The 14,503-nt window shown below is 44.3% G+C and overlaps 1 protein-coding gene across 1 annotated transcript in view; it reads right to left on the minus strand.

Annotated features, from left to right (window-relative positions):
- The window catches only part of LPGAT1 (lysophosphatidylglycerol acyltransferase 1), a 492,793-nt gene that overhangs the window by 11,632 nt on the left and 466,658 nt on the right, over window positions 1-14,503 (minus strand). The gene's annotated exons all lie outside the window — the stretch shown is intronic.

A 14,503-nucleotide genomic window follows, 5' to 3' on the forward strand; every position in this document is an offset into this window, starting at 1 on the left:
ATGAACGAAGAAAAGCGTTTCTCTCCATGCGACCCCAGTTACGTCAAATGGACATCAAATATGGATTATTTGAGCCTGCACGTTTTCGTATTACTAGGAATGGAGAGTCCAAAGACTTTTACGACCCTGCACTTCTACAGCAGTTTCTGGATGGTATCAGGTCCGATGATATGGAAACTCAGTCTTCTTCCAATGCCCAATCTTCTCAATCCAAGTCCTCATCTGCGACTTTACCAACATCTCATTTGTATACCTCTCTTGAATCTAGACAACGTGGCAGGGATCTCACTCGTCTGCCTCGCTCTCAGGATGACATGGATTCGGCTCTACGCTCTGTCTCTTCTCACACTAATACGCAACAAAGAGACAAGTCTAGATCGCCTCTTAAGACGCCATCTGATGCGGACTGAATTCTTTTAATGCTTTAATGCTTTATTACCTTTTCTTACTATATAAGCTTATAGCAGTGTTTATTGTTCACAATGCTTTTGTTGCTCGCTTAGCTCACTGAAATTTTACTGCTTGATATAAGTTTTTGTTGCTGATTGAAGGCATATAGCAGTGTTTGTTGTTGTTCTTATATGTTGCTTCATGCTCTATTGTTATCCTTTACTCGCTACTAGTATGGGATTTTCAGATTTGCAGTTCTTTAATCACTTTCAAGTTTTGCTTCTTATGTATTGTACGGTTCTTATCTCTCCCACATTTATTACCTGTCCCGCTTTTGTATGATGTCTATGTGTCTTATTGCTCACCTTGCTTAGAGTGTCTTTTGTCATTTTCTTTTGTTTCTCTTCTATTGTTTCACTTTCTAGGTTTTTCCTCCTCTCCTCCTACCTATCTCTCTACCTCTTTTTATGAGATATTGTTGGTTTGGTTCCTCCTTGTACATCCTCTTTCGTGTTCCCCTTGCTCTATTTTTCATATTCTTTTTTCTGGTATATCATGTTTTTATTATATCTAATTTTCTTGCGTTTTCCTTTGATGGTGTGATCACTTTGGTTCTCTGTTTCGTATTGTGACCTATGTTTCCATATTCTTCTATGTTTTTACACTGGATATTTGATATCCTCACAGTATTTTGCCGATTGCAGACTTCTCTTCAAGTTGTTCCCTCTCCTATGGCGATTTCTTTTCCAATGCATTTTTTTCCTTTTTTCTTTATGGTGCTGTGCTGGTTGCTACACATGACATTCTTTATCTTCTTTGTTGGACTTTCCATTATCATTTATACTTTCTATTTCCTTTCCACTTTTCTTTATATCGATGTGGCTTTCTCATCCTCTCATTTATCTTTTCTATTTATTTCACTCTATCTTCCACACCTCCTCTATTATATAATATGTTTTCTTTTATTTCATCCTCCTTGCTTTCATTCCTCTCCTTTTGTATGGTTCTTGTATCATACCTTTAATAATTCTTTCTACTTTACTGGTCCTGATGCGATACATTGCTATATTTCTCTTCCGCTTTTTCTCTTCTATATCTTGTCTTCCTTTTGCTTCATCCTCCTTGCTTTTATTTACTCTCCTCATGTTCCTCTCATGTAATATTTAGGTTGGGGGTTTATTGGTGACAGTTTCTTGGAGGGGATGAAGAGGAGTTGATTCCGATTTTGATGATGTTATTTTGTTATATTGTGCTTTATATATTTCATGTTACCATTTATCCTCTAGATCCCCACTCTTCTTTGCTCTAAGGGGATCCGATCTCCCTTGGCGTTGCCCTAAGTGCGCCCAGACCCGCAGTTTACAGTCCAGGTTTCTTCTCTACTTTCCTATCTACTCTTCCCTTTTTTTTTTTGTTTCCCAGAGTAGCATTTCTATTCTTTTTTATCTCTCCTCTTCTTCACTTTTTGTTTCCTTAATCCTATTCTCATGCCTTCTACCCATCCGTTGTCTGTGATTTCTTGGAATGATCATGGCCTCACCCATTACATAAAACGCAAGAAAGTTCTTTCCTATTTACATTCTAAGCATGTGGACGTTGCTCTCTTACAGGAGACTCATTTGGACGATATTGAGTCTAGTAAACTCAGCAGGGACTGGGTTGGTAAAGTCATACATAGTTCAGTCTCTAAACCTGATCCCGCAAATCCTAATCCTATTCTTAAATGCGGAGTGGCCATTCTTTTTCGGAAGTAACTTCCTTTCACAATTCTAAAGTCATGGTCTGACCCGGAAGGTCGATATGTATTTGTTAAACTGAAGCTTGGCAATTCCTTCATTTGTCTTGGTTCTGTATACGCTCCGCTAGGCTCCCAAAAACAATTTTTTCTTCGACTTAATCATCTTCTTACGGAAATAAATGCTTCTCAATTTCTCATCGGTGGTGATTGGAATTTGGCACCGGATCCTGCTCTTGACAGAACAGGCTGCATTGACATTAACAACACTCCGGACAGAGCCATTTTCTGTGACATCCTTACTGACACTGGTCTTGTTGACCATTGGAGACTAAGTCACCCACAGGATAAAGAGTACACTTTTTTTTCTTCTACTCACGGTACGTTTTCGCGTCTTGATTATTTTCTTCTTTCGCAACATTCAGTCCGATTGGTTAATGATTCCCAGATTTTAGAAGCAGCTATATCTGATCACTCCCTTGTTCTTCTATCTCTAGACTTGGGTCTTATGACTCCGGGGCGCAAACCGTGGCGTTTGAATATCAACAAATCTAAAACGCCAGCGGGTAAACTTCTTTTGCAATCCCACGATTATCTTCTCCATAATGAAGATTCGGTTTCCTCTAAAAGAATGGTCCGGGCAGCGGCTAAGGCAACCATCAGAGGTCAACTTATGCGGGACGCAACTCTTTATAATAAACAGAACGCTGCCAAACAACTTGATCTGGAAAAGGATATTCGTCGACTCTCTCAACTATATATTTCGAAACCGACTCTCCAAAATCGTAAATTATTGGAACAAGCACGCATGGCCCTCAATACTCTTTTTACTTCTAAGGCAGAATATGCCTTGCAAAAGATGAAGGGTCGTCATTATGAACAAGGGGAGAAGGCTGGTCGATTATTGGCTGCGCAACTGCGTCAAAGAGAGGCCGCTATGTCGATTCCAGCGATTAAATCAAGTGGTGGCGATATCCTTACTCGGCCACAAGACATAGTTGAGGAATTCGCCTCATTTTATAGATCTCTCTACTCTCCAGGCACTCGGGTTGATACGCTAGCGATGTCTAAATTTCTAGATGCAGTACATCTTCCACGACTCTCCGATGATGGAAGAGCTCTACTTGAAGGACCTATCACGATGGATGAAATCTCCTCAGCTGTATCTTCCTTGCCGTGCCATAAAGCTCCGGGGGATGACGGTTTTCCTCCTGAATTTTTTTAATGGACTGGTCAGAGCATGATTGATACTCTTCATGCTGCCTTTGGGGAAGCCGTGGAGGAGTCTTCTCTTGGTTCGATCTCTAACAAAGCCATCATAGCGGTTCTGCCTAAACCTGGCAAGGATCCTCTATTGTGTGGTAGTTATCGTCCTATATCCCTCTTGAATTCTGATGTTAAGATCCTTGCTAGCATTCTTGCATCACGACTCCGCAAGATTTAACCTTCTTTAATTCATAACTCCCAAGTAGGTTTTGTTCGCGGTCGTTCCTCTCGCAATCACTTGCACACTCTCACCATGCTTTATGGTCAGCTAAACATCTTACTGATGATGCCCTCCTTCTCTCTTTGGATGCTGAAAAAGCATTTGACCGCATTGAATGGGAATACCTTTTTACCGTCATGCAAAGATTTGGATTAGGTGATCAGTTCATAGCTAAAGGACGACTACTTTATGATAGCCCATCTGCTCAAGTTAACTGTGGCGGTTTTCTTTCTACTCCATTTCCTATCCGACAGGGTACTCGCCAGGGTTGCCCACTCTCCCCTCTTCTTTTCATTTTGGCTATGGAGCCTCTAGCTGCTGCAATTCGTCAATCGGCTGATGTAGTGGACACTCCTCTTCCAATTGGTCACTCCAAAATTTATTTATATGCGGATGACATTCTTCTTACACTTCCTGATCTTCCCCGCTCTCTCCCTGCTCTCCTCCGTGTCATTGATGATTTTTCTTCTTTCTCTGAATATAAGATAAACTGGGACAAGAGCGAAGCATTACCTATGTCCATTGGTACTACGAAGGACGCCATCTCCGGTTTTCCATTTCATTGGCAACCCTTTCGGCTTAAATACTTAGGTATACTCCTCAATAGGGGATTGGATAATGTTGTTACGGACAATTTAACTCCTTTAATTGCGCAAATGCAAAGAGACTTCGATAAATGGAAGGCCCTACTTTTATCCCTTTGGGGACGGGTTCAGGCGATCAAGATGGTCACCTTACCACGTTTTCTCTATGTTCTGGGTATGCTCCCTTTGACCATTCCTTTGGCTACTCTTCGGTCCATTGATTCGAAAATTAAACTTTTTATATGGGGTACAGCTAAACCGCGTCTCACCCTAGCCAAATTAAAGTCCCACCAATTGCATGGAGGTTTGGGTCTTCCCTCTATTGAGCATTACTCCCTTGCCCTCCATCTTTCCCATCTTTCTTTCTTTTTACCTAAGTCTAAAGACATCCCTCAATGGGTTCCACTTGAACGTCACTTATTGGCTTCTGGCCCTGGTTTATCCCTTTTATATGGCAAGGGTTTCAGTTCTCTTGACCCCAAGAATCCTATATTATCCGCTATGTATAAGTCTTGGCAAAGAAGTCACCGTATCTTTAAGTCTAACTCGCGACTTCACTTTCATGCTCCTATATGGTCTAACTCGGCTATTCGAGTGCGGGGTCGTACTGTGTCCTGGCCTCTGTGGCAGGAAGCTGGTATTCATTCCCTGGAACAACTGTTCCATGGTGACAATTTTAAATCCTTTCCCCAACTCAGTGAGGAATTCCATCTCCTGCCCTCACAATCCTGTCAATATTCCCATCTTCAACAAGCTCTCACAAAACGTCTGGGTTCCCCACCTGAGCTGCTGTCCACTTCTCCTATTTAATCTTATTTGAATTTATGGGGAACTTTTAAGGGTGTCACCTCTGACCTTTATAAGACTTTCTTACATCCTCTATTTTCGCAACCCCTTTCAAAAGCGCTTCAATTGAAGTGGCAATCACGTCTTTCTGTGACATACTCAGACGCCCAGTGGGATCTCATTTTGGAAGGATTACATAAGAGTGTTCGAGAAGCTCGCCTTAAATTCTGTATTTTGAAAATTCTCCATGAATGGCACTGGTCCCCGGTCAAATTACATCGTGCTAAGTTACTTCCCCATTCTTTGTGCTGGAGATGTCCTCATTCCAGTTGCGATATCACGCACATTATCTGTGAATGCCCTCGTACGAGATCATTTTGGCTCTTTGTGCGAAAGACTTTGGCTTCCTCTATGTCATTGCCTTTGCCCCTTACCTCTGCAAATATAATTTTACACGACTTTCGTGACCTTCCAACATTTACTAAGCCACAGACTCGTCTCCTACATACTGCTCTAGCCACGGCAAAAATTTACATATTGCGTCATTGGAAGTCTTCATTACCTCCTTCTCAGGAGGAATGGTTGGTGGCAATGATACAAACAGCTTCTTACGAACGTATAATTTATAATTTGCAGGATCAAGCTTCCATTTTTCTTCAAGTTTGGTCCCCATTCCTGGAAACCACAGTGGGTAATGACTGTTTCTACTCCTTCTTCTTCGGCTACTCTTCCTTCTTCATTCCATCTTTTTCGCACCATGTTCATTCTCTTTTTATTCCTCTCTCCTACGCCCTTCTCACTCTTCTTGCTTCCATAGTTAGTTTTGTTACTCTGGGGCTCCCTTTTTCTTCTCTTTTTCTCTCTTTTTTCTTTTCCTCTCTTTCTTTCTTTTTCTCTTCTCTTTTTTCTTTCCTTTTATCCTTCGTTTTCCCTTATGAATTCTACAGGATTTGTTGTTTATGTTTCCTTAGTTATATTTTATGATTCATTTCCTCATTTATGCCATCTCATTTTTTTTTATTCCTCTGCATATGTATCTACAATTACGCTTTATCAAATATTATTAATAAAAAATGTCAACACAAACATTGCATTATAGTGCAGTGGTGCTAGAGAGAGGGATAGCCTTGACACTTCTCAGCTCTCTCCCTGTTATGCAACACAGCCAATTAGGCTGATGCACTGCGTTCAGTGACAGTTTTGTAAATCGGGGTCTTACTGTAGTAGAACTTGTGGCATTACAAACAATTCTTGGTGTGGTGTAAATATGGCATATTACATCCAAGTGGCCTGTTTTCAACAGGAAAGTACATCTAAGAGGTGGTCCAACAAATGTTTTCCTACCAGCAAATCGATAGTCCTAAACTACTAGTGGGACCCTGCAAGGGAATACTGGCAGTCGGCTAACATGCTACTAACATGGGATTGTCAAGGTGTAATCCACCCGTAATGATTTATTAGTGATCCACAGTCATTTGAAGGTTCTTATGTAGTCATAATTTAGTAATCCACACTCATTCTGTAGTTGTCCTTAAATAATCCTGAGTAATCCAGGCTCATTTTAGAGCTGTCATAAAATCATCCTAGAGTAATTACACTCATACTGAAAATATCATTGGGCAATTCTAAAGTAATCAATAGCCATCCTGAAGCGGTCATAGGATCATCCAGGAATAATCCACACTCATCCTGAAATTGTCATGGGCTCATTCCAGAGTAATAAACTTCCATCCTGAAGCGGTTATAGGATGATTCAGGAATAATCGACAGTCATCCTGAAACAGTTGTAGAATCATCCTAAAGTAATCTGCACGGCATCCATAAATTATCTAGAACCCATCCTGGAATAATTCTCACTCATTCTGAAGTTGACAATTAGTATTCGTGGAGTTGTAAAAGGTAATCTCTTCCTGCCAGTAGAAGTCATCAGAACACCATCCTAGAATAGTTTTTGTGATTACAGTAAGAGTCATCCATTTAAATATTTTACCCTGTGGGCATACTTCAGGATGGTCTGGGATGACGTCCCCAGTTACTTAAAGGAATAGCTCAGCTGAAGTCATCAGATGGCTTCAGGATGGCTCCAGGATGATCTTCCTTTTTGACCAGGGACTATTTTCTTAAAGGACTTTCTTCTGCCTGCTGTTGCAAGCAGGACACTCTCCCGCAACAGCTTGTTTTGCAGTTGGAGCTTGAAACCGACCTGAAGGTATTGGAGTGCGTTACGTAAGCACCAGTTCTCCAGTTTCAAAGTAGCAGCTGGCCGCCATAACATTTTCCAGCAAGGACTTTTAATGGCATCAGGTTTGCTTGTCGGCTCACTTGCTAAAAACAAGCATTTGCAATGCAATAGGTCTCGCATTAGTAAAGTTAGAGCAATTGGCATTGTAAATGACGAATCTTTTATTTATGTTTTTTTTTAAATACTTAAAGTAATAGGTGTGTTATTTACAATGCCAACTTTTGTAAATAAAATATGCATATTGAAGTTGTTGCCTAGTTTGTGAATTTTCGCAAAGGGTGTGTGGCAATTATTAGTAGTTATGAAAAGCATGACATAAAAATGTATGTGAAAGAAGTGTGATTTATTGAAGACGAACTTGTTATGCTGTAATATGAAGCGTGTGAAAAAGCACGAATAGAAGAAGGGCAGTAAGGGGGGGTGCATGGTAACTGGAAGCAGAAAGCTAGGCGCAAGAACAGCGGGAATTAATACTATGCAAATAAATGTTAAGAGTGGACAGGGAGCAGGTGTTTAATATTGTAGATATTGGGGCAAATTTATGAAGGCCTTGCGCTGCCGGTGCGTCACTTTTTCCCATGTTAAAAGTGACGTACCGGTAGCGCAAGGCCTTTATAAATCTGCCCCTTAGTGTTTGTTTGCCTAAATGTAAGGCTGTTTGCGGCACTAATAAGGTGCTGTCTGAAAGGCTGATGCTGCGTATGAGCAAGGACATCCAAAAGGTGTAAATAAGCGTAACAAAGGCATTGTAAAATAATAGTAGCAGGCAATAATTAACTTTTTTTATAGTTTGCGATGCAAACAAAGCCTTTTGCACCTAAATACAAAGTACATTAAAGTTATTTAAAACACATACAATTTTAAATGGGCGTAACTTTACATATTAAAAAATTACATCGTAAATACAATAATGTAAACGCATTTTTCCAGTTATTTTAATGTGCGCAGCTCGGCATGTAGTAAGTGTGAGGTGAAGTGGAGAGAGAGAGACTGTCTTGTTGTGGTGTAATATAGTGCGTGTAAAAGACAATAAGTGTAAATGCCTTTAATTTATGTGTATTGACAACTTGCAAGCGGTGCATAAAGCACGCCCTTTCTACTTGTAGTCCTTGTTGACTTAATAGCACCAAGAGATTTTGTTTTGGTAGTGTTTGTTAATGCTATACGGATGTTAATTTAAAAATAATTGCATTAATAATGATTATAATTATTAATATGAAGGAGGCTCTTCTTGTACTGAGACTAATGGAAGCTTGTCTGCTACGGTTTGTGCTGTATCTTGGTGTGTGAGAGAAACAAGCAGTGCTGCTGTCAGTGCTGGAATTTTCGACGTGAGGGAAGCTTGCACAGCTGCTGCCTGTGTTGTAACTGTTCTCTATGCAGGGGATGGTGTTGGGGTGGGGGGGAGTGTGTGTGTGTGTGTGCGCGCGCACCCTGCTGCTGCCTGTGCTGCACCAGTTATGCAAGGGATGCTTGCACTGATGCTGCCTGTGCTATATTTGTGCATGTGTGTGTGTGTGAGAGTGTGAGAGAGAAGAAACAAGTAGAACTTCTGTCTGAGCTTTACATGTTTTATGTGTGAGGGAAGCTTGCACTGCTGCTGCCTGTGCTGTACCTGTTCCATGTGTGAGGGATGCTTGCACTGCTGCTGCTTGTGCTGTACTTGCTCCGTGTGTGAGGGAACTTGCACTGCTGCCGCCTGTGCTGTACCTGCTCTGTGTGTGAGGGAAGCTTGCACTGCTCCTCCCTGTGCTATACGTGCTCTGTGTGTGAGGGAAGCTTGCACTGCTCCTCCCTGTGCTGTACCTGCTCTGTGTGTGAGGGAATCTTGCACTGCTCCTCCCTGTGCTGTACCTGTTCCGTGTGTGAGGGAAGTTTGCACTGCTCCTGCCTGTGCTGTATTTGTTCCGTGTGTGGGAAGCTTGCACTGCAGCTGGTGCTGTACCTGCTCCGTGTGTGAGAGAAGCTTGCAGTGCTGCTGCCTGTGCTGTGCCTGCTCTGTGTGTGAGCAAAGCTTGCACTGCTGCTGCCTGTGCTGTACCTGCTCTGTGTGTGAGGAAAGCTTGCACTGCTGCCGCCTGTGCTGTACCTGTTCCGTGTGTGAGGGAAGCTTGCATTGCTGCTGCCTGTGCTGTGTCTGCTCTGTGTGTGAGGGAAGCTTGCACTGCTGCTGCCTGTGCTGTATCTGTTCTATGTGTGAGGGAAGCTTGCACTGCTGCTGCCTGTGTTGTACTTGTTCTATGTGTGTTGGAATCTTGCACTGCTGCCGCCTGTGTTGTACCTGCTCTGTGTGTGAGGGAAGCTTGCACTGCTGCTGCCGGTGCTGTACCTGTTCTGTGTGTTCATTTGTCTGTTAAGCGTCAATGGAAAGGAAAGGTCAAAGGTGAACTATAAAATGGAAGGAGTTTCGTTTCTTTGAAATCTACCCAGTTACTGAGAATTGCAGACACGTTTCTGGCAAATCGAAACTTACCGTTCGTTTCAGTATGTGCCCGTCATGTTTATTTAATAATATTGTTCGTGTTCATTGTTTGTGCAAATGTGAGGCAGCTTGCCGAAGTAATGCGATGCCATGTAAGGGGCTGGTGTCGCATACAATTGTAATTGCATGTTACTTGACATACTAATAATACACCTTGGCAATTTAATAATTTAAACGTATATCTCCAGTTAATTTGATGTGTGTAGCTTGGCGTGTACAAAGTGTAAGGTGAAGTGGAAAAAGGAGTGTGTTTATTATGTTGTATTATAGACCGTGTAAAAAGGAACGATTAAAAGAAGAGCACTGGGCAGGGGGAGTTTAGGGGAGGGGGGGGCTTGCGTTGGGTGATAGTAACTGTAAGCAGAGAGCGAGGCGCAAGAAAAGCAGGGAAGCTGCTTGCAGAATTAATGGGTGCTGTCTAACGGGGTGGTGTCCTATAAAATTGTGAGTGCACATTACATGACATAATAATATACATTGGCAATCTAATAATGTAAACGTATTTTGTCAGTTATTTTGTTGTGCGCAGCTTGGCGTGTAAAAAGTGCGAGATAAGGTAGAGAGAGGAGCAGGCTTGTTATGTTGTAATATGGAGCGTGCAAAAAGGAACGAGTGAAAGAAGGGCATTGGGCAGCAGGAGGGAGGGGGGGCTGGGTGATAGTAATAGAAATAGAGAGCAAGGCGCAAGGAAAGCGATAGATAATGCTGTGCAAGTAAATATTCAGAGCGGACAGGGGGCAGGCCTCAACTAACGTCGAGTTATTGTTTGTTGGAGCAAATGTGAGTGTCATTGCAGAAGTAATGGGGTGCTGTGTAAGGGCTGGCGCCGCGTACAATTGTAAGTGCACGTTACTTTACATGGTAATAATATACATAGGCAATACAATAATTGAAAAATATATCTACTGTTATTCTAATGTGCGTAGCTTGGCGTGTAGAAAGTGCGAGATAAGGTAGAGAAAGGCGCGGGCTTGTTATGCTGTAATGTGGAATGTGTAAAAAAAGAACGACTTAAAAAAGGGCATTGGGTAGCGGGGGCAGGGTAATAGTAGCTAGAAACGGAGAGCGAGGCGCAAGTATAGCGATAGAGAATGCTTTGCAAGTGAATATTAAGAGTGGACAGGGTGCGGGTCTTAATTGTCATCGACTGTTTGTTTGTTACAGCAAATGTGGCATTGGGCAGTGTAGGGGGGTGTGGGGTGGTGGGGAGGGCTGAGTAGGGCTGGGTGATAGTAACTGAAAACGGAGAGCGAGGCGCAAGGTTAGCGATATAATGCTGTGCAAGTGAATATTAGGAGCAGACAGGGGGCAGGCCTGAATGAATATGCTACTTACCAGTATGCATCTGTTCTTGGCATGTAGGGCTGCTAACATTCATATCTTAGCATTAGATCGCCGCCTAGTGTTGGGCTCGGATGATTGCACATTGTTGTCCTGGAAGAGTCTTCGAAGTATCCTGAGATAGGTGGCTCCTCCCCTGGACTACAGTGCGCATGGGCATCGGCTCCATCCCCAGATTGTTTTTCGCCATTGTGGCAGAAGATGGAGTGAAAAGTGTAAAGGATGTCCATGCTAATGAATAAGTACAATAGTATATCTGCAGCTGCGACAGGCACCGGGGAGGAGGGCGGGCGATATGAATGTTAGCAGCCCTACATGCCAAGAACAGATGCATACTGGTAAGTAGCATATTCAGTTCGAGGCATGTGGGCTGCTAAATTCATATCTTAGCATAGAATACATAGCAGTCCCTCCATCAGCGGCGGTTGCCCGTGCCAGCTGCAGAAACCTGAAAAAGTGTCTTCAGAACAGCCTGTCCTACAGCAGCTTGCTGCTTGGAATGCACATCAACACAGTAGTGTTTAGTGAAGGTGTGTGGTGTAACCCACGTGGCTGCTCTGCAAATATCCTCTAAAGGAATGTTCCCTAGGAAAGCCATGGATGCCCCCAGTTTGCGTGTGGAGTGCGCTCTGGGGGGTATTGTTAAAGTGCGCTTGGCTTTTTGATAACATATCTGGATGCATTTAACAATCCATCTGGCTATCCCTGCTTTGGAAATCGGGTTGCCTTTGTGTTGTGGTGCGAAGGCAACAAAGAGTTGTTTTGTTTTTCTAAAGGGTTGTGTTCTGTCTATGTAGTACATCAACGCCCTCCGTACATCTAAGGTATGGAGCATTCTTTCCGCCACCGTTTGCGGGTTTTGAAAGAATGCTGGTAAGTCAATAGTTTGGTTTAGATGAAACTGTGACACCACCTTCGGAAGGAATTTGGGGTTAGTGCGTAGCACTACCCTATTTGGATGGATTTGAATGAATGGCTCTTGGATTGTGAGCGCCTGCAGCTCACTGACACGCCTCAGAGACGTAATAGCTACAAGGAAAGCTACTTTCCACGTAAGGAACTGGAGTTCAAACGAGTGCAGTGGCTCCAATGGCGGTCCCATCAGTCTGGTGAGAACGACATTGAGGTTTCACACCGGAGCTGGCGGTGTTCTTGGGGGAATGACTCGTTTCAGACCTTCAAGGAAGGCTTTAATGGCAGGCACCCTGAAGACAGAGAGGTGCTGCCTGTTCTGGAGATAAGCCGCTATGGCGGATAGATGTATCCGAATGGAAGTGTACGCTAGATTGCACTTGTAAAGATGCAACAGATAGCAGATGATGTTAGGGATAGATGCATCTAGCGGGTTGATGTCATTGGCTGTACAGTAAATGACAAAACGCTTCCACTTTGCAGCATAGCATGCTCTAGTAGTTGGTTTCCTCGCCTCCTTGATGATGTGCATGCACTCCGGAGGTAGGTTAAGGTATCCAAACTCTAGGACTTCAGGAGCCAGATCGCCAGGTTGAGCTGTTGTGGATCTGGATGCTGAATGTCTCCATGGTTCTGCGTCAAAAGACTGGGCGTGAGGCGCAGTCTTTGATGCGGCACCACTGAGAGTTCGAGGAACGTGGTGTACCAAGCCTGGCGCGCCCACGTTGGAGCAACCAGGATGAGAGTCATCTCGTGCTGCCTTAGCTTTCTTGCGACCAGCGGTATTAGAGGGGCTGGCGGAAAAGCGTACGCAAATTTGCCTGACCAGTTCATCCATATCGCATTCCCCTGCGACTGTGGGTGAGGGAACCTGGCGGCAAAGAGTTGGCATTTTGCGTTCTCTGCTGTGGCAAACAGGTCTATCTCCGGATGACCCCACTGCTGGAAGTACGGGTGGAGAACAGATGGGTGTATCTCCCACTCGTGCATTTGATGGCTGTATCTGCTGAGCAGATCCGCCATCTGATTGTCCTTTCCTGGGAGGTGTTCTGCCATGAGGAAAATGTTCCTCTGAATGGCCCACTTCCACATGCTCTGAGCCAGATGAGACAGCTGTGGCGAGTGGGTGCCTCCCTGCTTTTGAATGTAGTACATCGCGGTCATGTTGTCCGTCCGGACTAGCACGACTTTGTTGCACAGATGTACAATGAAGGACTTGAGCGCCATGAAGATTGCCATCAGTTCCAGATAGTTGATGTGCATCTTTTGTTGCTGCGTCGTCCATAGTCCCTGCACTGTGTAAGTGAGCACATGAGCTCCCCATCCCTGGAGAGATGCGTCCGTTGTCAGGACAATCTGCGGCACGGGCTCTTGGAACAGTCGGCCCTTGCAAAGGTTGTGTGGAGTCCACCAATGCAGAGAGTCGTATGCCCGACTGGTAACCAACACTAGGTCTGTCAATTGCCCCTGAGCCTGTGTCCACTGATTCGCTAAGCACTCCTGGAGCGGGCGCATATGTAGCCGTGCGTGAGGGACTATGAAGATGCAGGAGGCCATCATGCCTATCAATTGCATGAACACTCTCGCTGGAAGCGAGTGTTGTGGCCTGAACTTTTGGATCAGAGCCTGCATGCTGTCTATCCTGACTTGGTTTGGCTGAGCCATGGCCGTCAGGGTGTTGATCGTTGCACCTAGGAACTGCCGGACATGCGCCGGCTGAAGATGCGATTTTGGGTAGTTCAGGGAGAAACCCAGATCGTGAAGAAGGTGAATTGTAGTCGACATGTCTGCGGCGCACTGTTGCTCTGACTTGGCTTGCACGAGCCAGTCGTCTAGGTAGGGGTAGACATGGATGTTCTGCCTCCTGAGGTGCGCCGCTACTGTCGCCAGACACTTGGTGAACACCCTCGGGGCTGTTGTGACTCCGAAGGGTAGGACTTTGAACTGGTAGTGCCTGCCTTGAATAGTGAACCTGAGGTATTTCCTGTGTGACGGGTGTAGTGGAATGTGGAAATAAGCATCCTTGAGATCTAAGGTTGCTAAGAAGTCTCCCTGGTTTAGCAAGGGAAGAATCTGTTGCAGTGTAAGCATGTGGAAATGTTCTGATAGTATGTACAGGTTGAGGGGACGTAGATCTAGAATGGGCCTGAGAGATCCGTCCTTCTTTGGAATAAGGAAGTACAGGGAATATACCCCCGTGCCTTCCTCCCCCACCGGCACGAGCTCGATTGCTCCCTTTTGCAGCATCACCACTACTTCCTGCTGCAATAAGAGCAAGTGCTCTGCGGACATAGGCCGTTGCCTTGGCGGGATGTTGGGTGGAGTGGACTTCAACTCTAGGCAATAACCATACTGGACTAGTTGTCGCACCCACCTGTCTGTGGTGATGTTTCTCCAGACGGGCAGGAACTGCTGCAGTCTCCCCCCGACAGGTGTTAGGTGGTCGGGGGGCAGTGACAGAGAGTCACTGTTTGCTGGGAGTAGAGGTGCGGGAGCTGTTGTTTCCTCTGCCGCGACCTCTGTTGCTGTTATTCCTGTAACCTCC

Source organism: Lissotriton helveticus, chromosome 6 (assembly GCF_964261635.1).
Source record: "Lissotriton helveticus chromosome 6, aLisHel1.1, whole genome shotgun sequence".
Lineage (NCBI taxonomy): Eukaryota > Metazoa > Chordata > Amphibia > Caudata > Salamandridae > Lissotriton > Lissotriton helveticus.